Genomic DNA, 25290 nt, shown 5'->3' on the forward strand with positions numbered 1-25290 from the left:
GAAGCAGGCTCCATGCAGGGAGCCCGACGTGGGACTCGATCCCGGGTCTCCAGGATTAAGATCTGGAGGCGCCAAACCGCTGCACCACCCAGGGATCCCCACACACCCATGTTCCTAGGGCAGCCCTGAGACCTTGTGGCTATTTGTCCCCCACCCCCACCCCACCCCCGAAAGCAGTGCTGGCAGGAACACTATGCAAAAGACTGATGTGGAAACACACACAGGAAGCTGGACCTGGGGCGCAGACGTGAGCTATGGAGAGAAGCAAGCAGGACCGCTGAGCAGAAGGAAGCTTCCTATAGGACAGTGCAACTCTCAGAAAGTTCAGCGAGGCTGTGGGTGGCAGGGCAGTCCTCAAGCCACGGTCTGCCCCAGGAGTCAGGCATCTCCCAGAAACAGACCTCTTACTTAGTCGGGGGATGGGAGCAGCCCCAGCCAAACGGCCTCTGCCCCGGGCTGGGAGTGGCTATCAGAGGACAGACCTCAGATCTCAGTCCCCGGGACAGATCCATTGGTCAGTTATGCTCTGCACTGGAAGATCTGAGAGTTGCCTTTTCTGAGTCACTCTAGTGCTATCATTCCCTTTTGACACATGAAACCATGGCTCTGGAAGGTAAGTAACCTAAGAAGCTCAACCAGTTGCTGAATGGTGGATCCTGCTGGAACAGGAATGCAGGCCTAGTGTCCTCCAAAGCCCCTGCTTTTTCTACCTTTGTGCATTCCTGCCTCCCAGGGCCATCAATGAGAATCTGCAGACAGGGAGTTCAGTGGGGAGACTTTGCTAAGGACTCAGAGAGATGCCTTTAAAACGGTGGCAGATTCCTTGACACTCCTATTGAGAGGTGGGATCTATACATTTACCTTTGAATTTGGGCTGGATTTAGTGACTTGTTAAACCAATAAAATATGGTAGAAATCATATATCTGGGAACTTCTAAAGTCAGATCACAAATGCCTTGCAGTTTCTTTCCGCCTGGTACATCTGGAAATTGTTGTTCTTGGAGCCCTGAGCCACCTTTCAGTCTAGCTACACTGAGATCTCTATGCTAGAGAACACAGGAGAGACAGTAGGGAGATGACCTGAGCCTGCAGGAAGAGACGTGTACCGCCAGGCCGTTGCTGGCCCCAGCCATCTGAGTCATGGGCCCCAGAAATATGGAGCAAAGTGGTCCTTGCCTTACCCTGCCTGAAATGCAAAATAAAGGACGGTTGTTGTCTTAATCCACTAAGGTTTAGCCTAGCATGTTGCTCAGTTTTGGATAACTGGAACAGATTGCAAGGGCAAGACTAAACCTGGGACATAGACAGTGACGGTGGTGCCTGCTCTCAGCTCCACCAGCAGCAGCCCAGGGAGGCTAGAGAGGAGGGTGGGAGGTGGTCTGGAATGATTCAACTCTCCCAAGCCTCACGGTCACAGTACTTGGGTGGTCCCTGGTCTTCATGTACCCACAATCAGCAGTCTTTCCCTACCTCTACTCCTGCCATGGTAATGCTTTATTCTGCTCCCATCTCTGCTTTAGAGTCCTCCTATCTACCTTAGCTCTCCCTGTGCCCCACTTTGGTTAAGAGACCGTGCTAGCCCACTAACCTTTGCTCGTCCCCTTCCTAGGCAATAGTTGGGATCCTCTGCAAATATGAGTGTGTCCTCTCCCTCATTATCTAGAAAAAAGGGGGGGGGCATCTGGGTGGCTCAGTTAAGCATCCACCTTCCACTCAGGTCATGATCTCAGGGTCGTCCTGGGATTGAGCCCGGCATCTGTCTCCCTGCTCAAGGGGGAGTCTGCTTCTACTACTCCCTCTGCCCCTCCCCTAGTTCATGCTTGCTCTCTCTCTCTCTCTCTCAAATAAATAAATAAAATCTTAAAAAAAAAAACCTGGAAAAAAGATTTGGTAACCTTCCTTCCTGACGGTTTGGCTCCCAGCAGTTCATGCTCAAATTGAACACTTCCTCCCCTGTATCCCAGCTAAGACTGGATTTTCTGTTCGCTAGCTCTGTTCTCGAGAGCAAACACCACAAGTAACACCCACTCCAGCCCTGAGCCACAAATCCCAGTGCAGTCTTCCTTTTCATTATTCACTGAGGTCCTTTTTGCCTATTGTCTGGGTCACTAGGGGAGTAATAGAGAATGTGGATGGAGAGATGGGCCTAGATTTGAGAAATACATCTCGGTGTGGGGAGAACTCCTGAACGTGAGTTTCCCACTCCGTTGCCCTCAGTTTACCTTCTCTTTGAGGCTCTCTCACTCAGGCACAGCATGCCATTGTTTCCACTATGTCAGGCGATTGGTAAGCAGCTTCCCCTTTAAAACTTTGGTCCAGACTAGACAAAAACCTCTTTCTTGGTTCCTCTTAGCACAGCTGACCAGACTAGCATTTAAAAAATGCTCTAAACACTAAGAACAAAAAGGACCTAATTACAGAAAATATAAACAGCTTAAAAATAAAGAACACATGCTCCCCAAATAACAGTCTGTGATCCCACAGTAATTTCTGTCATATCATAAAGAGCTGATGCAGCTTTTTGGCACCTGGCCTAGCTGGGTTCTATCTTTTTCTCCACCCATGGAAGCTACAGATAGGGACTATGCCCCAAACCCCCACATTCTCATACAAGCATCCTCCTTATTTCTGGTCTAAATAAGACATGTCACCACTACTGCTAATTGGCATTAAGTCTTGTGTGTGTGTGTGTGTGTGTGTGTGCCCGCGCTCTAGAATGATTTCACTCTACAGATGAGACTCAACTCTACATATAAGGAGTGGTGGCTACATAACAGGTATGAAGACTAATAACCCACCCTCTGCTCCATAATCACTCTCTAGAGGGTCAGACGGTGTGGGAGGAGATAACTGCTGCTACTAGTTAGATGGGGAGACTGATGCCCTGGCAGGGAGACAATCAGGAATCTTCCTAGTTACCTTTCTATACCTAAAATCAGAAGAATAGGAACTTGAGAAGAACAAGTGCCCTTATGAATGAATGACTGTTGGCGCCTGCTGCAAATCTCACAGTCAAGACTCAGGAAGAGAAAAACTAAATAAATAAAATCCTTTTAAAAAATAAAGCACCTCGGTGGCTCAGTCAGTTAGCATCCACCTTTGGCTCAGGTCATGATCTCAGGGTCCTGGGATGGAGCCCCACATTGGGCTCCCTGCTCAATGGGGAGCCTGCTTCTCCCTCTCCTTCCACCCTTCTCCCTGCTCATGTTCTCTTTCAAATAAATAAACACAATCTTAGGGATCCCTGGGTGGCGCAGCGGTTTGGCGCCTGCCTTTGGCCCAGGGCGCGATCCTGGAGACCCTGGATCGAATCCCACGTCGGGCTCCCGGTGCATGGAGCCTGCTTCTTCCTCTGCCTATGTCTCTGCCTCTCTCTCTCTCTCTCTCTCTGTGACTATCATAAATAAATTTAAAAAAAATTTAAACACAATCTTAGAAAGAAAAAGAAAGAAAGAAAGAAAGAAAGAAAGAAAGAAAGAAAGAAAGAAAGAAAGAAAGAAAGGGAGAGAGAAAGAAAGAACACTACAACTTTTACAGGAATGATAGACAATCTCCAAACATGACTGTCAACAACCCTTTGTAGACTCCTGCTGCCCCTGGAATCCATGGTGGAGTTTATTCTCTACCTCTTAAGTCCAGGCTCGCTTTGTGACATGCTTCAACCCATAGAATGGGATAGAACTGAGGACAGCATACCAATTCCCAATCTAGGCTTTAAAAGGCCTGGCAGCCCCTTCCTTTACCTTCTTGCAATCCAACTCCCATGGTGGAAGCATGGATTAGACTACTGGGTGATGAGAGGCCACCTGGAGAGAGACTCTGAAGAATGAGAGGCCATGAGGGATGTCATAGCCCATCTAAACCTCCCGATGAATACAGCCATATGCTACATGGAACAGAGATGACAAGCTGTCTCTGCAGAGTCCTATCCCAACTGCACCATAGTGAGCAAATAAATGGTTGTGTGTTAAGCTACTCAGTTTGGGGGCAGTTTGTTAGGTCATGATAGATAAAGGAAACACCATTTTTTGTCATTTATTAATTATTTAATATTCTGGAAGCCTAAAAAAGGAATGGAAATGGCCCTAGGCCTTCCTTACGTTGTGTAGGCCTGACTCCCAGAGATTTCTTGGTTTTCTTACCGTTATTCGAAGTCAATCTATACTCTAGTGATTTGATATTTGTTTTTTCTAAATGTCTGTGGAGTATCCTTAACCCTGAGCAATGAATGATTCATAAGAAAAAAGTTCTGCCTCCCTTCTTCTGATCTTACCAGTCACCCCAAATTTCTAATACTTCCAGAATTTCTTCATGAGACAAGTTACAGCCCGCTGGACTAGAGCTTCTTCATCATTTGTACCACCTGCTCTGAGCATGCCAGAGCAGAAGGAATCTGTGAAGCTGTCCATGGGCCCTTCTGCTACCTCTTCCCACCAGGAACCTTGTTTTGTTTTGTTTGTTTGTTTTTTTAATTTTTTATTTATTTATGATAGTCACACAGAGAGAGAGAGACAGACAGAGACACAGGCAGAGGGAGAAGCAGGCTCCATGCACCGGGAGCCCGACGTGGGACTCGATCCAGGGTCTCCAGGATCGCGCCCTGGGCCAAAAGCAGGCGCCAAACCGCCGCGCCACCCAGGGATCCCTGGTTTTGGTTTTTATTCAGCTTGGGGTTGTGCAGAAATAAGAATCCCCCTCTCCAAACCCATATTTCTTTTCCTGCTCCTCTAAGAATGCAGTGTTTTCGAAATGTCACAACTGGGAAGCTACAATCTATTTGCTTAGTTCTCTTCCCTCAGTGAAGCCACAGGCATCTCCTCTTTTGACAGAATGTGTGTGTGTGTGCAGTGGCGGTGGTGGTGGGGAGCATGAGGAGACAGAGGAGCAAGGAGGAGAAAAGAAATAATGGGCAAGAAATGGTTAATATGTCAGCAATATCATCTGCTGCTTGTACATGTGCTAAGCGGTGTGCTAGACACTGGACCTGCATTACTTCATGTGCATACTCACAATGCCCTATAAAGTAAATAGTATATCTCAATTTTATTTATTTATTTATTTATTTAGAAGATTTTATTTATTTATTCATGAGAGACACAGAGAGGGAGACAGAGACACAGGCAGAGGGAGGAGCAGGCTCCCTACAGGGAGCCCGATGTGGGACTTGATCCCAGGACCCCAGGATCACGACCTGAGCCGGAGGCAGGCACTCAACCGCTGAGCTACCCAGCGTCCCTATATCTCAATTTTAAAAAGGACACTGAAGCACGGAGAGGTCGATAAAGTAGTTCAAAGTCACATGAGCTGTAAGAAGCAAAGCTAGTGCTGAAACCCAAGTCCCTCAGACATTTAAGCCAGGGTCTTAGCCACTTAACTCCTCCTGGGTTAGGACTTCTAGCCTCGGGTGTTCTGAGAGCAAAAGGAAGGCAGTGACGATTGAGAGAGAAAGAAGAAGAAAGAAAGAAAGAGAGAAAGAGAGAGAGAAGAAAGAAAGAAAGAAAGAAAGAAAGAAAGAAAGAAAGAAAGAAAGAAAGAAAGAAAGGAGAGGAGAGGAGAGGAGAGGAGAGGAGAGGAGAGGAGAGGAGAGGAGAGGAGAGGAGAGGAGAGGAGAGGAGAGGAGAGGAAAGCTGTGATAGTACGAACATTGTCAGTGACATGGGCAACTAGGAAGGGCAGTGGAGTTGGCATTAGCTATTTGACAGAGAGAATATTTCTGCCTGCCTGGACTTGATGTTGGACCGGAATGGCAAGCCAGGAATGAGCTGCAGGTTCCCCTCAGCCTCAAGGTAGCTGAAAATACAGTGTCCAATGTATGCCTTGTTGTGAAATGTATTCTAATCTGCTCTCACTTGAGGTAGTTTGATGGTACTTTCTAGAAGCAAATAAAGTCTGTTGTGTTTATTTGTTTTAAATCTTTTTTTAAAAATGTATTTATTTATTTATTTATTTGAGAGGAGAGAGTGCGCCCACACACAGGGATGGGGCAGAGGGAGAGTAGCAATGCTCAAGCAGACTCCCCATGGAGCACAGATCCTGACCTGGGGCTCCATCCCAGGACCCTGAAATCATGACCCCAGCAGAAACCAAGAGCCGGATGCCCAACTGACTGAGCCAGCCAGGTGCCCCTTGAGTCGTGTTTACATACCGTTAGACTCAGTGTGGCGTATTATAAAATATCAGGGCTAAATAAGCAACCCGGGTGCTTACCGTTATTATTTTATGATTTAGTTCATGGGTAGAGGTTGTTTTAAATGAAGAAATCAAGTTTACTCAATATCTATCTCTGGGTGGAGGTAGGGGACGGGGATGGGGACGAGGGGCCGGTGGAGAGTGCAGAGGGAACTTCTGCCTGTCGAGGACCCTGAAAGGTAGAAAGGAAGTGACTGGCTGAACTGGAGACGGGGCTGTGGAAACGGCTGGCAGTGGAGGTCAAGGTGCTAGATTCTGGAAAGGGTAAAAATAAGACCTGTCCCTCACCTCTTACTAGTGCCACATTCCCTGAACCTCTTTGAAATTATTACCCGGAAGCCTCCTGTGTGAATACAATGCCAAAAAAGATTATTTGGTTAACTTTACAACTATTGGTTTAGAGACATTTCCATTCCTTGATCAATAACGAACTCTCTCTTTTTAGCCTCAGTGAAAAATATTTTTAGAATATTCATGACCAGGGATTGCTTCGACTGCATTGCAATCTATCTTGAGCAGCACTGTTTTCCTACATTTCTAATCAAGCCAGAGGAGACATTGGTACCCACCAATAATGCTTTTTGCAAAAGTTAAACATAGCCTTACCATATGTTCTAGAAATTCCACTCCTAATTTATACTGAAAAGGATTGAAACACGTACTCAAATAAATATTTGCACATAAATATTCATAGCAATACTATTCACAATAGCCAAAGGGCAAAGCAACCTAAATGTCTTAGTTGATGAACGGATAAATAAAATGTGTTATATAAATACGGTGGAATATTATTCAGCCCCAGAAAGGAATGAGGTACTGATGCATGCTACAACATGGATGAATCTTGAAAATGGTATGCTAAGTAAAAGAAGAGAAATACAAAGGTCATATATTGTACAATTCCTTTATGTGAAATATCCAGAATAAGTCAATCCATAGAGATAGAAAAGAGATTGGTAACTGTCAGGGGCAGGGGCAGGAAACAGTAAGGAGTGACCACTTGAGGGGCACAGGATATTCTGGGGGAAGATGATGAAGTTTTGGAACAAGAGACAGATGGTTATCGAATAACAATGTGATTATACTGAGGTCATTGAATTGTGCCCTTTAAAATGGTTACTTTTATGTCCTGTGAATTGCACTTCAGTAAAAAAATACAAATCATATTGGAATTTTATAAGAAGATGGGAGAATATATGATGGGAGAAAGAGATGTATAGATATCAAATACTCCCAAGGGTTTTTTCTTTTTCCTTCTCATGTACCATTTGATTTGAGCAATAATATCTCCTGAAATAAGATCTTTTGAAAATTCAGTGATGGTAAAACAATTCTAGAAAGTTCTAGCACTTTTTTTCCCCAGGGAGAAGATAAAAGGGATAACAAGTTATAAGTACATTCTTTTTTTTTCCCCCTAAAGTACAGGCAATGCTGCAGCAGACAAAGCTGTACATGCCTCCTTAAGCACATATGTGTGTGCAAGGTTCACAGGTGTCAAGTTCATTTTTATTTTTTTAAAAGATTTGATTTATTCATGAGAGACACATAGAGAGAGAAAGGCAGAGACACAGGCAGAGGGAGAAGCAGGCTCCACGCAGAGAGCCCGACCCAGGACTCAATCCCTGGGCTGAAGGCAGCGCTAAACCACTGAGCCACCCGGGCTGCCCCTCCTCTCAACTCTCCTTATCTCCTCATAGGAGATGGCGTTTCCCACAGGCCCCAAGGTCCCCGGGTACAGGGCAGCTGGCACTGCTAATCAGCACCTACAAAGAGCCAAAACCCTAGGGTGCCTGGCTGGCTCAGTCAGTAAAGCATGCTACTCTTGATCTTGGGGTTGGGAGTTTGAGCCCCACATTGAGTGTAGAGATTAATTAATAATAAAACTTTAAAAAGAGGGACACACACACACACACACACACACACACACACACAGAACCCTAAACCTAGAATGCCTGGCATCATGCAACTCCCTTACAAACAAGGCCTCTTCCTCACACTTGTTCTGCAGAAAGGGAAATTTATTCTGGTGGTGAGGGGACTGGGTGGGGGTAGAGAAAGAAGGAGTAGTGGTGAAAAGCTTTCTTCTCCAAAACAGAACCCGCACACTGTCTACCTGCCTTGACCCTGGTGTTGTGAGTTCTTTTTTTCACCACTAAAACTTATTCTTTTTTTTTTTTTTTTTTTTTTAGATTTTATTTATTTATTCATGAGACACACTTGGGAGAGAGAGAAGCAGGCTCCCCATAGGGAGCCCAATCCCAGGATCCTGGGATCACAACTTGAGCCAAAGTCAGACACTCAACCACTGAGCCACCCAGGCACAGTGGCCCCAAAATTTATTCTTAAACTTATGCCAGGTGATATTATGGAATTAGTTCCAAACTCTTTAACAATAGATGACAACCCTGATGGAACTATTTGGCACAGTAATATCTATTTGTGAAACCAAAAAAAGAAACTGCACATTTAAGAATGAGGGCCTGGGGTGCCTGGGTGGCTCAGCAGTTAAGCGTCTGACTCTTGATTTCGGCTCAGGTTGTAATCTCAGGGTTGTGGGATCAAGCCCAGTATCAAGCTGTGTGTCCAGTGGAGTAGATGTGAAGTGGACATGGAGTCTGCTTAAGATTCTCTCTCTCCTTCTACCTCTCCCTCCCCTCTCTCTTTTTCTAATAACTAACTAACTAACTAAATTAATTAATTAAAAAATAAGAACGAGGGTCCTTGGCTAGTATAAAAAAAAAAAAACAGAAAAACAAGTGTTGGTGAGGATGTGAAGAAAAGGGAACCCTTGCGCACTGTTAGTGGGGATGTAAATTGGTACAGTCACTGTGGAAAACAGTATGGAGGCTCCTCAAAAAATAAAATAGAACTATTGTATGGTCCAGGATTCCCATCTCTAGGTATATATTCAAAAGAATTGGAATTAGGATTTCGAAGAGATACATGCACTCCCATGTGCATTGCAGCATCATTCACAATAGCCAAGGGATAAAAAACAATCTAAATATCCATCAATGCCTGAATGGATAGAGAAATGTGTTATAGTCACACAATGAATATTATATTGTTCAGCCTTAAAAAAAGAAAAAAATCTTAACATTTGAGACAACATGGATGGGGATATACTTATCTCCAAACTCATCAAGTTGTATGTATTATATATGTACAGCTTTTTAATGTCACACTTCAAAAAAAGTGGTTATATTTTATTTATTTATTTATTTATTTATTTATTTATTTTTCTTTTAAAGATTTTATTTATTTAATTGAGTAAGAGAGACAGAGAGAACAAGCCAGGAGAGAGGCAGAGGGAGAGGGAGAAGTAGACTCCCCACTGAGCCGGGGGCCCAATACAGGGTTCAATTCCAGATCCCAGAATGCTGAAATCATGACCTGAGCTGAAGTCAGCTGCTTAACCAACTGAGGCACCAGGCACCCCTAAAGTAGTTTGTAAAAAAGTGAGAGTTCCAGCCAAATACAATGCAGAGTTCTACATAAAACTTCCAGAGGCTGAGCGGGCCCAATATTTTGCCTGAAATAAAATCTTAATATTTGATGGTGCAAATTTTCACTTTTTAAATTGAGTCTCCTGTTTTTCCAGACAGCATTCACATCACAAAACTCCAGGGATCATCTCTCTTATCACAGTTTTTTTCCCTTCTCACCTGCCCCCAACTCCAGGTCTGTCTTGTTGGGGCCTCTCAGGTCCTGTGTGATCACCAGATTCTCTAGGAGGTCTACAGGTCCTTTTCTTGCTAATGTTGGAAGCTTCTCAAAGTCTCCATTTACTCCTGGTGACTGGCTGGCTCAGTTGGAAGAACATGTGACTCTTTATCTCAGACGTGTGAGTTTGAGCCCCATGTAGGGTGTAGAGTTTATTTAAATATAAAATCTTTTTTAAAAATTCTCTATTTATTCTATCTTATCAAAAGTTAAATATTACCTGCTATATAGCAGGCTCTGTTTCAAGGGCGTTACAGATATTAATAATTTTTTGAAGGGCTGGACAGGGGAAGCAACCCCACTTGTTCATGGATATTTCCATCACGGAAGACAAAAGCCTTAGCTGAGAAGTTGGTTTGGGTTTCAGTCAGGAAGAATTCCAAACTGAAGCTCAGGAGAAAGGCAAGTAGGAGGTTCCAGGTGAAGGCTGATGCAGGGAAGTGGACCCTCTAAGTGTGAGGGCTGTCCGGTAGGATCAGACTTGGACATGTAGATGCCTCAGACTCACAATAATTTTGCACCCCTTCAAAACCACGATTTTACAGATTTGTTCAAGATCGAATATAAGGCTTTGTGGGGACTGGTGGCAGAGGTCAGCCTCTTTCTATATCCAGCTCTAGGACCATATTTGCATATGCATTCAATATTAAGAAAAAAATCCCATAGTTGTTAGTGAAACCAACCTCCTTGGAAGCAATTTTTTTTAACTCCAACCTGGTCTTTGGGGGTCTCATCTCCAACCTAAAGTGGCTTGTCCAAGTGTTCCCATAACACATATAGTGCTTTGCCTGAAAAGGGGTTTCAGTAAACAAAATTCTTTCCATCTTGGTACATTTCCAGTTTTAGGTAATTTGCATTCTGGGAATGGCTCGGTAACCTGCCCCTTATCTGGTTCTACTGTGCCAGAAGTCAAATTTGGGGGAGAATTCATCAGAAATGGGCTGGGTCCTGTTAGAAGACAGCAGAATCCTATATGAACCAGAATTAGAATCATCAGTCCAGACTCAGAGCAGAGAGTGTTCCAGCCCTGGGGCCCTCTGGGAAAGACTAGGCATCGGTTTCTAATTGCCCCAAGGCCCTGTGGTTTCCTCCTGTGGCCTTTCAGCTGGCTTCCCCAGTTCCCAGTTCAGATCTCTTTCCTGTCTCATCTTCCTCCTTGCCATACCCTTCACTCTTTTTCTCTGATTTCTTGTTACTCAAAGTGAGATCCCAGAACAGGCAGCATCAGAACCATCTGGAAGAGTTTGTTAGATATAGAGAAGCTCAGGCCCCAGTCTGTACCAACTGAACCAGAATTTGCATTTGAACCAGAACTATCTCATCTATGGGCATGTTAAAGGTTAAGAGGCACAAGGTTAGACCATAGTCCTTCAAGGCTGGGTCATGACCTTGCTTTTGATAGTCTTCCTTTGATGAACCTTAGAATTGTTCTTCACACTTGCCACCACCCCGGCATGTTCCCCCTCGCCCCCACCCCCACCCTGTCATGTGCATTTAAAGACAGTGTTCCGGGCCTACTCTGCACGCCCAGGGTCTTTCCGGACCACTGAAGATCAGCATTTCCTGAAGCATTCAGGCTTGATCTTGGGATGACGACTGGCCCTGACTCCAGGGATACATAACTCAACCATGCCTTGTCTTCTCAGGTTCTGCTGATGTTGGGGGAATGTCATTAACAATGAAATCTACCAACCAAGGAAACTTCCCCACAAAGGAGCAGAGAAAGAAAATAGTTTAATTAATTGAATAATCATTAAGTCAGAATACGACATGCATCACAGGCCATCAGCTAAAGAGATGGCAAAGACAGAAAAAAATCCATCCTTTTATATACCCAGGTGGATTTAACCTATTCTGGACAGGTCCTCAAGATGAACAATGACTAGTTCTCACATGAGAGGACTTGACAGCATCACTGGTCACACATAGTACATCCTAAATTCTTTTGGCAATGGAGTGGTTATCTGTTAACAGTTGCCTTCACCTAAAGGAAAAATAAGACCACTACCTGTCCTGTATCTTTAGGACAGGTAGTGGTTGTATAGCTTAGAGCCAGGCACCTGCTCCTACCATCCCACCTGAAACTGGGTGAGAGGAATGCTATCTTTCTTGATTACATATCAAAGAGATGGTGCCCAGGGCCTTAAGAAAAACATTCCCGGATTGTAAAGATGGCAAAACACTTATTTTGCTTTGAAGAAGATGTCCATCCATCTCAAAGATACAGAGAAGAATTTGCTATTACAAGTTGTCTACAGTAAGCCCTCTGCAGGGAAGAGTCCCCTTCCATTGCTATGCTGGGGAACATTCATTTTTTTCTCCATTGGTATTTACCCTTACCACGGTCGCTCTTCCCCCAGTACCTTAGAGCTGCACCTACCCTTCCCAGAGGTTAATTTGACTAAACACCCTTAGAGGCAGGACTGGAATCCAAGGGAAGGAACAGCAGGTGAGCTGGGGAGAAAGCAGATGGCTGCAGACAGGGGCGAGGCAGCCCAGGGAGGGAGCCAACCTGTAGGATCCCCGTGCCTGAGGCATGCTTGCCCCAGGTGTGGGCACTCGCCCTCCATCTCAGCTGTCTTCTCTCAATAATTGCCTTGTAAGAAGCAGACACAGCTTCTGACAACAATAACTCATTGCTAATTTAAGTAAGATTGCAAAGCAATATGGCAACAATCATGATCATAAAAATGCTGGATGAAGGTAAAACCCTTGCTGAGAAATGACAGATGTCCTGTAAGTGGACCATGACTTCTGTAATAAAGGAGAGACACCGACAGAAACCTAGATAGTTATTGTTGATGACATAACTACTCCCATTAATGACCTTACCAATATATGCTCCCTTCTTCCAGATATTTCTCAAATTTATTTTAACTAAGGTTTATTAAAATTGCCCCAAAGAACACTGCAAAATTATTATGTCTTGTTTGCCACCTATGGTAATATTACAAGCAAAAAGAAAGTTTTTCTCTGGATCTTGAGAAAAGGAAGTCAAGTCTTGGACACCAAATCATATCAGACATGGTGAACCTATGAGAATGAGACAGAACTTTTTACTCTATGTCCTCTAAGTTTTCCCTCCTGGAAATTGAAAGCAAGTATCATGCAAAAGAAGACAGAACTTTTTATTGTGACATTGTATACAAATGGAGAAACCAAGGCACAGAGAGATTCAACCATGAGATTGTTTCTGCAGTACTTGGAAGAGTTCCTGGAACACAGCAGGTTCTTAATATTTGTTGACAACTAAATGTCAAACCTTTGACTAAGGTGGGAGCAGGAAGCTTTTTTGTCATGACCATTTCTGTACTTGATATCATTGTTCTAGGGCACTTTCTCCACAGCTGTCTTCATCCAATGTGCTTTAAATAAGCAATCACGGGCAGCCCTGGTGGCAGCGGTTTAGCACCACCTGCAGCCCAGGGCGTGATCCTGGAGACCCTGGATCCAGTCCCACATCGGGCTCCCTGCATGGAGCCTGCTTCTCCCTCTGCCTGTGTCTCTGCCTCTCATTCTCTCTCTGTGTTTCTATGAATAAATAAATAAAATCTTTTAAAAAATGTTTAAAAAAATAAATAAGCAATCATGTATAGAGAGCTCTCAGGTAGACTACAACTAGATTGGAGCTTTAATTCTGTGTGACCTCTGTGAGAGCAAACCGTGGGTTTTACTTGTTTCTTTACCCTAGAAAGTAGTACAGTGGTATATAGCTGATGCTCATAAATGCCAGTGGAGGATTTTGCTAAAGCCTTCTATTGAGAACATTCACATTTCATGACATTTTGAGAGATGAAGGAAGGGAGGCAGGGAGTGGCAAAGGGAAGGATTAATTGAGAGAAAGAAGTCCTATTTTAAAAACCTCAAATCTAAAAAAATAAAAATAAAAAATAAAATAAAAATAAAATAAAAATAAAAACTTCAAATCTGTCAAATCAGCTTTAAGAGTCTTTTTTTCCCATGAACTGAATTTACTTCAGATACTCTCAGGAATCTACCTTCTCTCCCTGTGGTAAAAATTTCGGAAATGCTTATGAGAGGATGGGTAAAATGTATGTGGGCTACTCCACCGAAAGAGACATTAGCTGAAAACAGTTTAGGAACTTCCAGGTTGGATTTTTTTTCTCAAGTATTGGTAACCTTGACTATAGGTGGCTAAGTGTCTGGTGTGAAAATGCTCTGGGCAATTAAAGATGTATTTTATCCCAACTATTGCAATGGGAAAAATGCTCACTCATGAAGGAGGACTGAATGTCTCAAAGAAAAAAAAGGAGGGTACCTGTGGAGACGGGTAAACAAGAGTCCTGAGGGAAGGTGAAGACAGATCTCATCTCTGCTGGGCAGTGAGCCCTTTGTGGTTAGCTGGGACACAGGATGGCCACGAGGTATCTCAGCTGCTTTCGGGGAGCAGAGGGCTGTGAAAAGATTTCCCATTGTCAGTGGGTTCTGGAGCCCATTTCTTTTTAAATCCTGCTTCACTTACTTAGTAGGTGTGTGACCTTAAGGAAATCATTTCACCTCTGTGTGTCTGTTTCTTCATCTATAAAATGGAAATAATAAGTAGTGTTTAACTTCATGGAAATGTTTTAAGGATTAAATGAGATAAAAATATATAAAGTGCCTGCCACTGTATGTGCTCCATAAATGTTATTACCATTCTGAAGTACTCTGAATAGAACAGAAAGTAGGTTAGGGTGCCTGGGTGGCTCAGTGGTTGAGCATCTGCCTTTGGCTCAGGTTGTGATCCTGGGGTCCCGGGATCGAGTCCCTCATCGAGCTTCCTGCATGGAGCCTGCTTCTCTTCTCCCTCTGCCTGTGTCTCTGCCTCTCTCTCTGTGTTTCTCATGAATAAATAAATAAAATCTTAAAAAAAAAAAAAAAGAACAGAGTGTAGGTTTACAAGGAGAGACAAAACTTGCTAGTGCTCTCAGACTTCACAAAAGTCAAGAAACCTCACTCAGATAAGACAAGTTGTTTCTACGCCTCCCTTAAAAGCTGTCACACCGAAATGCTTAAATGTACACAGTGAAACAACTTTAAAATCTTTCTTTAAAAATGCTAAATTATAAAAAATAAACATGCTAAATTATAAATTCAATTAAACAATAGTTAAAATCTTTATGTGTGTATTATGTGTAAGCAGTTTTCATTTATATACAATAGGCCACTGGAATTTGTTTAAATGAATAATTTCAAAGGATGGCCCATCATTATTTCATTCTGGGAAATGTTAGTCTTTCTTTAAAATTGTCTTGTGGTTGATTTAAATAGTAAAAATTAAGATAAAATTCACTTTAGGGAAATAGTTGTTCCTATTTATTATTTATTTGTTTATAGCGATTTATTTAATAAACAGTTCACCTTTCAATATTAGCTCCTAACAAACTCTTCCATGGGTTTGATAGAAAGCAATTGCATGATCTCAAAGTAGTAGTAGGCCTCAAAGTGATAAGCTGAGACTTGTCAGCAGATTCTATCTTCACTGTCATTGGGAATGGTACAATATGAACATATTTGATTCCTAAGGTTCCTGAAGCAACCTGCATATGTCTTACTATTCAGCTGTACTAAACAGGTATTTTTGAAAAAGTGTGGGAGGAAGTTATCACTGCCTCATTGTGAATGGTATTTTGTTTTATTTTCATTTTCAATCTTGATAGAATAGGTGCTCTTCCTAAATGACATTGTTCTCATTTGTGAGTGTATTCTTCTACTGACGTCCAGTAAGGAGTCTCAAGAGAAACCACCTCTGGTGGAATCTGGGTCTTTTGAGACTTTTCTGCTGTTTCTATATCCTTTAAGAGACTAACGTTCCTCATAAAAGCAGTGTCAGCTGCTTGCATCTGAGATGACTTTTCCTTGTTTTCATCTACAGGTTTCCTCTCTATTTGTTAAAGTAATATTAATCTTTGTGAGGCTCTTCATGTCTTTTAGAAAAGCGAATTTCTTGAGCAAACAAGAAAGTCATTTTGATTCAAAGCTCTTTTAAAATTCTTGTGATAACTATAAAGCGACTTAATTAAGCCTGAATAGCCAGCCTGACAGGTTTCTGCTGGTTTGGGACAGTTAATTAAAATGTTCTTTAATCTCTCCAAAATTCAAGTCCCTTTTGTTTTGGTGTCTAAACTTAAAGAGTGTTGAGAGCATGAATGTTGGTGTCAGGCTGCCTGGATTTGGAATCCTGGCTCTACTATAAGCTTTCCTGATTGAAGAGCCTGCACCAATACAGATGAAGATCAAGTGAAATAAGTGCTTTGAAGGCTCAGAGACTGAAGGCAAATCTGGTTGGGTGCAAAAGCCCAAGGTGACTGTCCCAGACTTTCCCAGCTGTACTTGGACCTTTTCTGTAAAGGCACCGCTTCTGTCAGGGAAATAGTTTTAAAAATATAGTTTTAGGGATCCCTGGGTGGCGCAGCGGTTTGGCGCCTGCCTTTGGCCCAGGGCACAATCCTGGAGACCCGGGATCGAATCCCACGTCGGGCTCCCGGTGCATGGAGCCTGCTTCTCCCTCTGCCTGTGTCTCTGCCTCTCTCTCTCTCTATGTCTATCATAAATAAATAAATCTTTAAAAAAATATATAGTTTTAAGCTATTTATTCTTTTAAAAATATTTTATTTATTTTTCATGAGAGACACACAGAGAGAGACAGAGAGAAGCAGGCTCCTTGTGCGGAGCCCAGTGCAGGACTCGATCCCAGGACCCCAGGGTCACAACCTGAGTTGAAGGCAGACGCTCAACCACTGAGCCACCCAGGTGCCCCTCAAGCTATTTATTCCTGATGAACTTCTGGTGGGCATGAGGAGGAAGGAAGCCTCCATCATATGCCAGGGATGGTGGTAGGCACTCTCATAGCTTCCTTTCTTTACACTAATCCTGTGAGGTAGGGATTATATCCCCACTTTACATTTGAAGAAAACTGGGGGGATCTGTGACAGATTGAATAACTTGCCCAAGATCATAAAGCTAGTAACTAGGCACAACAGATATGGATTCCCAGTTAAGGTCTCAAGAGGGATTGTCAACCAACTGAGAGAAAAGAAAATGGTTCTCATTTTCATATTACCACCTCATCACCATGTCCTGCCGTTTATAACAGTGGCCAGGGAATCCTCAGAAGCACAGATCACTAAAATTCACCAAGTAGTTCTCTTTAGATTCTCCATTTGAGAACTCTTCTGAATTATAGCCATGCTATTTACTGTGAGCTTAACTACATGCTATGCACTGTTCTAAGCATTTTAATGTCATAACTCACTTCACGAAACCCAATGAGGTGCATGCCATTACTACTCTCATTCTCATTAACTGTCCCAAACCAGCAGAAACCTGTCAGGCTGGCTATTCAGGTTTAAGTCACTTTATAGTTATCACAAGAGTTTTAAAAGAAACGTAATGAAGACAAACAGACATTAAAGGATTTATGCCAGTGTAAGCACAGTTATCAAGGTTCCTTTGTTTCTGTACTAAATGTCTTTTTTTTTTTTTTTATGATAGTCACACAGAGAGAGAGAGAGAGGCAGAGACATAGGCAGAGGGAGAAGCAGGCTCCATGCACCAGGAGCCCGACGTAGGATTCGATCCCGGGTCTCCAGGATCGCGCCCTGGGCCAAAGGCAGGCGCCAAACCGCTGCGCCACCCAGGGATCCCTAATTAAGATGTCTTAAGGCCTTGACCGGGTCTGGAACTTTTTCATATATTTATTTCATTTAATTAGGTGAATAAAGGTGATATGAATAATACAGGTTAGAAACTGCCACAGCCCAGTAGGGTCCACGTTCAAGTAAAAGTTGGTTTGACTTGATATGAATAATAGCAAAGGTATGTGTGACTCAGACTTAATTTTAGTCTTTTAGATGTCTACCTGTCCCAGTTCAGTTCCATATATTGTCAGTATCACAGAAAGTAAAGTCCAGCCATTCTAAGGACATACCCAGGAGTTTGAGCCCATGAAGAGTTGGGTTTGTGTCCTCCAAGTCCAGAGTCTGAACAAAAATTCAACCAAAATTTGGAGAGCTCCTTGTAAGGTACCGTTCTAGGAGCTAGGTAGGATAGTAAATGATTTTTCCCCCCCTCCAATGGTTCAAATTCAGTGGTAAAGTCAACCACCTCAAATATTTTTGGTGAATAAAAAATTAATTGTAAATTGTAAAATGAATACCATTAAAAGCACGAGAAAAGTCTTCTTTTCCCGCCAGCCATTGAACTTGTATTGAACTCTGGGCCGATCAGAGCCAGATCCCCAAGGAATGCCATGCATTGATTCACTGTGGCCATGTTACTGTCCAGACCTGAAGCAATCACACGTAGAATGAGACTACAGTGGTCTATACTAGTCAGAGTCCATTATTAGAGTTGAGTGCAATCATTCTCTCTCTCTCTCTTTTTTTTTTAAGATTTTATTTATTTATTCATAAGAGACACACAGAGAGAGAGACAGACAGACAGGTAGAGGGAGAAGCAAGCTCCATGCAGGGAGCCCGATGAGGGACTCAATCCCGGGTCTCCAGGATCACATCCTGGGCTGAAGGCAGCGCTAAACTGCTGATCCACCTGGGCTGCCTAAGTGCAGTCATTCTCCCCAAATGAGTGGCTGCTGCATAATGGGGAAGGGGTAGGATAATCACTGAAGAAGCATCTGTAATGTCCACTAAAAATGCTACATGCTTGGTACTTATCAGAAGGAAGACTGAAGGGAGCTCTCTTGGAGGTGAAGGGTTAGCTAAGATTCCACGCCTGGAAGATGTGGGATTGGAGTTGGGACTTTAGAGACAGTGGTGGAGACCCACTACCAAGGAATTTTTAGGCAAAGTGTACACCATGAACAACATTAAGAAAGAAAGAGTATGGGAGGGAAGAACAGAAGGTAGAATAATATAATTGGAGAGGAAAAAGAGTGACAAAGAAGGGAAATATGTGAGCAGGCCAGATTTGGGGGGTTAGAATGCTGACCTGGGGAGTCTGAATGTATTGTGTCTAGTGGGGAGCTGTGGAAGGCTGTAAGGAAGGTTATGGCATTATTAGGTCTGTGCTTGCCAAAGCCCTAAAGATTCTGCATCAGGGTTGAGCCTGAATGCCTCCAAGTCACCCTGAGTTAGGCTAGTTCCCAGCCTGGCTCAGCCTTCAGGGACTAGGGACAGTCTCCAACTTTACCTGTACTGTTTTGTCAGATTTTGATCTAGCTCAGGGAACCTGTTTCTACCATTTACATATATGAGTGTGGTCTTTCCAAGACAGTTGGGTACTGCTTGGTGGACTGGCTAATGGATCTGCCAGGGCCCTGAGGAACTTGGCTCCTCATCCCACACTTCTCTCTCTTTTTTTTTTTTTATTTAAATTTTTATTTATTTTTGATAGTCACACAGAGAGAGAGGCAGAGACATAGGCAGAGGGAGAAGCAGGCTCCATGCACCGGGAGCCCGACGTGGGATTCGATCCCGGGTCTCCAGGATCACGCCCTGAGCCAAAGGCAGGCGCCAAACCGCTGTGCCACCCAGGGATCCCCCCACACTTCTCTTTAGGACAGCCACACACAGAAGGAATGGTCCCTAGCTCAGCTCTGATCACCAGGAATTCAGCAGGTAAGGGCAACTATGAGGCCAGCACGGAGCAGATTCCAAAGAGACAATTCAAATGAACTTATTGTACCTGTTTAGTTCCAGGTTCCCAAGAAGTCTAGGAGGGATGGGATGGGAAGGAGAAAAGGAGGTTCAAAGAAATCACATTGTAATATAAAATATGATAAAATTATAAAATAAAATTATGATTTTGTCTCCCAGTATACTCCTGTGGTAATAAGAGCACATTAAATACTTACCCAGCCAAATGCAATGCGTTCACCAGGACAGAAATTCTGCGGAATTTTTTTATGGAGGCTACACTCTTCATCTTGGTTCTCAGGGAAAATCCCTCATGCGAACAGCTCCAGGACTAACGCCCTCTGCTCATGTCAGAAGGGAAAAAGGGCAACATCTCATTCCATGGAGTAAACAGAACGAGAATAACTGAAATGGAGGCACAACTTATAAAAGTATGAAATTTCAAATTTGTGTTAATACCATGTATTTTCTATCCTTATAACTGAGCAACAAATGCAATTGACCTACAGATAAACCCAGGGGATGCCTTTGAGCCAATATTTTTTTAGTGCTTCCTTTGTGCTAGGCACTTGGCTAAATATTTTTTGTCCTCTCTTGTCCAATATGGTAGCCACCAGCCCCATGTGGCTAATGAGCACTTGAAATGTGGCTAGTCCAAACTGATTTGTGCTTAAATTTCAAAGGCTTGGTATGAAAAAAATGATGTGCTATATCTCACTAATATTTTTATGCTGATTACATGTTACGAGAATAATATTTTTTAGTCATTAGGTTCAATAAGATATGTTATTAAAATTAATTTTTTCTGTTTCTGTTTACTTTTTAAAATTTGACTACTAGGGGATGCCTGGGTGGCTTAGTTAGTTAAATGGCTGCCTTCAGCTCAGCTCATGATCTAGGGGTCCTGGAATCAAGCCTTGCCTGCTCCACAGAGAGCCTGCTTCTCCTTCTCCCACTCCCCTACTCATGCTCTCTCATGCACACTCTCTCTCAAATAAACAAATTTAAAAAACATATGATTACTAGAAAATTTTAGATTACATCTATGTCTCACATTGGTGGCTTGCATTATATTTCTACTGGAAAGCATAGTTTTAGATTATTTCTGTATTGCACCCCTGTAATGACTGTATGATGTAGAATGCTGTTAGCTCTGCTTTCCTGAAGAAGAAACTGAGGTAGAGAGGCTGCAAGGGATTAGCCCAGCATTATTAAGTGATAGGGCTGTGGTTCAAACCCAGGTTGGTCACCCAGATTAGCCACTATATTATACTGACTCTAGCTTGGTTTATGAGTCACCTCTTTTCTGGGTGACTCATTGTAGAGCTCTGGGTTATGATGGGATCCCCCCACTAATTGGTTGCATGAACTTGAGTAATTGTCTTAATCTCCCCATGTCATTAGACATGAACTTAATAAGTCTGGTGAGTCCATAATGCATTATTGTTTTATTTGAGTTGCTTCTTTGGCTTCACAAACTGTGAAAACAAAAATTCAGTTTGACCTAACAAATATTTCTTTAGCATCATTATGTACAAATGTGGAAAAGCCCAAATAAACACCAACAAATATGTTAATTGCTGAGGGGGAGTTAATTATGTTTGGAGCAGCACCAGAATTAATGAACAAAACACACTCTAAAGTGTCCATTTGTAAAGAGAAGAGCGATGCTCATTTAAACCTTAATGAAGCATACAATATGGTTTTTTTTTTAAAGAGAGACTCTTTTTTTTTTTAAGATTTTATTTATTTATTCATGAGAGACACAGAGAGAGGCAGAGACAAAGGCAGAGGGAGAAGCAGGCTCCATGCACAGAGCCCAACGTGGGACTCGATCCCAGGTCTCCAGGATCACACCCTGGGCTGAAGGCAGCGCTAAACCGCTGAGCCCCCCGGGCTGTCCAATCTTCCAGAACTTGAATGCTTTTTGAACCAAGAAAGTCATACCAACTCTAAAAATACAAGCAAGAGAAAGTAAAACCTAATGTCCTGGTTAAACATTTCTATTATTGTCATATTTTAATTTACACTGAACGAGAATTCAAGTCCCCCTTAACACACTCCCAAAATTCCTTGTTTCCACTTCTTTAGTGCATATGTTGATCATAATCTGAGCCCCACTTGAGGCAGCCCAGGCTTTAAGGCTGTAGCCGACCCTTAAAAGCCATGACAGCAGGATTTGGGGGTACCTTTCTATTCAGTTGTAAGACTTCAAATCATAATGTCTACTCAGATCTGAGTGCAATCGACAAGAAAATCAGGAGACCTAGAATCCTCTTCAAGCTGGGCTCACGTAATATTGCCAGGGAATTTCAGCAACACCCCTGACTTATCCAGGACGTGTCACTCGCTCTGGCTCCTCGCTTCATCTGTCCCATGTGGTTGCTCTTATTACTACCAATTAACTTGGCTTTGGAGCAGGTATTGTTTCAACCTTTCACAATCCACAATGTGCTCTTTGAAATTATGTCTCACTGCCACCTACTAACTATTACTCTGGCGATCTTTTTTTTTTTTCAACTTCAGGTATAGTACACCGGTTAATCTTACTCTTTAATTCAAGACACTCTATTCTCAATTGGGTGTGCTTAGTCATTCATTCATACATTCCTTTTCTTTTCCATATTCTCCATTTCTATTCTTCTGCCTTCTCCATAAACAACCATTCCTGTGTTTGAAGTATATCCATCTCTCTGTAGGAGTTCTTGTAAAACATATGTTTCCATTTTGTGTGTATGCATTTTTAATTTATATAAATCATTTTGTAGTGAAAAATCTCACTCTGTGTCTTTCTTCTCCCAGCACTATATTTTATCATAGTACATGTGCTGCCAAAGCGAGCACGCAGCCCTACATCTTAAAAAGTTTAACCATGGGGGCACCTGGGTGTCTCAGCGGTTGAGCGTCTGCCTTTGGCTCAGGTCATAATCCTGGGGCCCTGGGATTGAGTCCCACATCAGGCTCTCCACAGGGAGCCTGCTTCTCCCTCTGCCTGTGTCTCTGCCTCTCTCTGTGTGTCTCTCATGAATAAATAAATACAATCTTAAAAAAATAAAATAAAAAGTCTAACTATGCTGCTGAGTATATGTCTAGACTGTTGTTTCTAACTGATGCTTTGTTATCCATCCATTTTATCCAACTGCATCACAGAAATGGACACATTCATCACCCTCAACTCACCAATACTACTAATAATTCTGCGACAAATATTCTCATACATATCTTTCTTTATGGGTGAGAATTCCTCTGGATCCCTATACCCTGCAGGGGAAATGCTGGGTCATAGGTAACATATGTATCAGGGTCCAACCAGGAAAGCAACAGCCACTTCTAACACACATAAGTGTATTAAAACTGAGGGATTTTAATGCAAGAACAGGTTGCAGAGATTATGAAAGAGCTGAGAGCCAAGGTAACAAAGGGATTAGTAGCAGGAAAGTTCTACCACAACCAAGCTGCAGTAATCACTTTTTTAAAAAAGATTTTATTTATTTATTTGAAAGAGAGAGAGAGAGCAGAGGGGAGTGGCAGAGAGAGAAGGAGAAGCAGGCTCCCCACCGAGCAGGGAGCCCAATGTGGGGCTTGAGTACCCTGAGATCATGACCTGAGCTGAAGGCAGGCACTCAGCCGACTAAGTCACTCAGGCGCTCCCCACAGCAATTACTTGTAATAGGAGCCTGAGTCTGATGGGAATTGAAATCATATCAGGACTTCAGGTGGAAGCTGAAAGTGAAGGAAGAAATATATATACCCGCTAGGAGACAGAGGGAGAGAGAAAATATCCTGACTTTTCCTTCCATCCCCCACCCCCGCCCCCACCAAGATCTCCTCTTAGTGCCTTCTGTTAGTTGAACCCACCCCCAGTGCAACCTGTAGGTGCCAGGGCAGAGCAGGAACAGGTGGGGACAAATCAGAGGGCAGGCAAATGGTTTAATTGATTTGACTAAGTCCTTCAGATTGATCTCCATAATAACTGCACTGGCTCCACTCCTACCAGCAGGGGATCTCCACTTCTCATCTACTCTTCATGGCCCATCAAAAAGTAGCAGCTGAGATTTCTTCCATCTTCTTTTGAATGTGTCTAGCCTACTACAGATGCCTCAGGCGTCTCCTCAAATCTACCAGCTCGCTGGATCACAAGGACCCACCCATCTCTTGGACCATTAAACTCTTGAGGTCAGCAACCTCATCTGTTTTATTTGTAAGCCCTTACCTGGCATTATACTCCATCTCCACGTGATGCTCTTGTTGATTATTGGTCTCAGTCTTCTGACTGCCCTAACCAATTCCTTGAAACCATCCCTCCCACCGAGATCAGCAACTAAAGAGGTAAGCCTGGCATGGCCAGGGAGCTCCAGAACCTGCTGCTGCATTCTGGCTGGCTATTTTCCTGATTGGTTCTTGCATATGCCTTACTAGTAGTTAAATATTTTAAATATCTTCCCCTGGAAGAGTATCACAGAAGAAGCACAGGGGAAAGTCTGCAGACTTTTGGGCATCCTATGACTTCTAGGACCCTCATTTCTATGTATGATGATGAGGGGAAAGAATTCTCCAGGATTGTTTTCCTGATGGAAAAGGCTTTCTCCCTTTTCTATTAGTGGATAGCAGTTACCCCCTTATCTTTGGAGACACATTCCAAGATCTTTAGTGGTTGCCTGAAACCATGAATAGTACCAAACCCTATATATACTATGTTTTTTTCCCTATACATACATACCTATGATAAAGTTTGATTAGTAATTAGGCACAATAAGAGATTAACAACATAATTTAAAAAATAGGACCATTACAATAATATCCTACAATAAGAGTTTTGTGAATGTGGTCCCTTTCTCTCATAATATCTTATTGTACTGGACTCACCCTTGTGATGATGTGAGATGATAAAGTGCCTACATGATAGGATGAAGTGAGGGGAATGACATAGGCATTGTGACGTAGCCTAATAACGTCAGGCTATTACTGACCTTCTGCATTTGACTGAAGGAGGATCCTCTGTCCACATTGTGGTGGCCCACGGGTACCTGAACTGCAGAAAGTGAAACTGGCCAAGGGAGGGCTAACTGCATAAGGCACATGGCAAAGTGCACAGTCTGAAGTGTAGAGTTCTTCGAATTTTTCCTTATATGCACCCATGTATCCACCCCCAGATTAAGGTCTAGAACATTTCCAGCCTCCTAGCTGGCCTCTTGTGCCTCCTTTCCATCAGTTATCCCCCAGTAACTACATTCTGGCATCTATAACTATGAATTAGTGTTGCCTGCGTCAAAGCTCTGTGTAAATGAAAGCACAGAGTATATACTCTGGCTTCTTTTGCACAACATGAAGAATATCCTTCTCTTGGGGGTTTATTTGGCCATTTTTTCTAATTGGTTAAGTTGCATCCTTCCCTCATTATTTTTATTTTTTTTAAGTTTTTATTTAAATTAACATGCAGTCTAATATTCACTTCAGAAGTACAATATAGTGATTAAACCCTTCCACACAACACCCAGTGCTCATCACAAGTTTCAACCTTTCTTCTTCTTTTTGTTGATGTTGCTTTTTTTTTCTTTCCTTTTCTTTTCTTTTCTTTTCTTTTCTTTTTTTCTTTTCTTTTCTAAGAGAGGGTGGTGACTGAGCCACCCGCATGCCCCACTTTGTCTGTTTTTTAATTGGGTTGTCTTTTTGTTGTTGAATGGTAGGAGCTCTTTTTTAAAAAACACATTCTGGATATCATACTCTTATCAGATATATGATTTGCAAATATTTTTCCCATTCTGTGGCTTGTCTGTTCCTT

At 42.8% G+C, this 25290-nt stretch overlaps 1 pseudogene; it reads right to left on the reverse strand.

Moving 5' to 3' along the window:
- Positions 1-15479: 15479 nt before the first annotated feature.
- Positions 15480-15880, reverse strand: LOC112644378 (uncharacterized protein C3orf14-like; annotated as a pseudogene).
- Between the last annotated feature and the right edge of the window lie 9410 nt (positions 15881-25290).

This window comes from Canis lupus, chromosome 32, assembly GCF_003254725.2.
Source record: "Canis lupus dingo isolate Sandy chromosome 32, ASM325472v2, whole genome shotgun sequence".
Classification (NCBI taxonomy): Eukaryota; Metazoa; Chordata; class Mammalia; order Carnivora; family Canidae; genus Canis; species Canis lupus.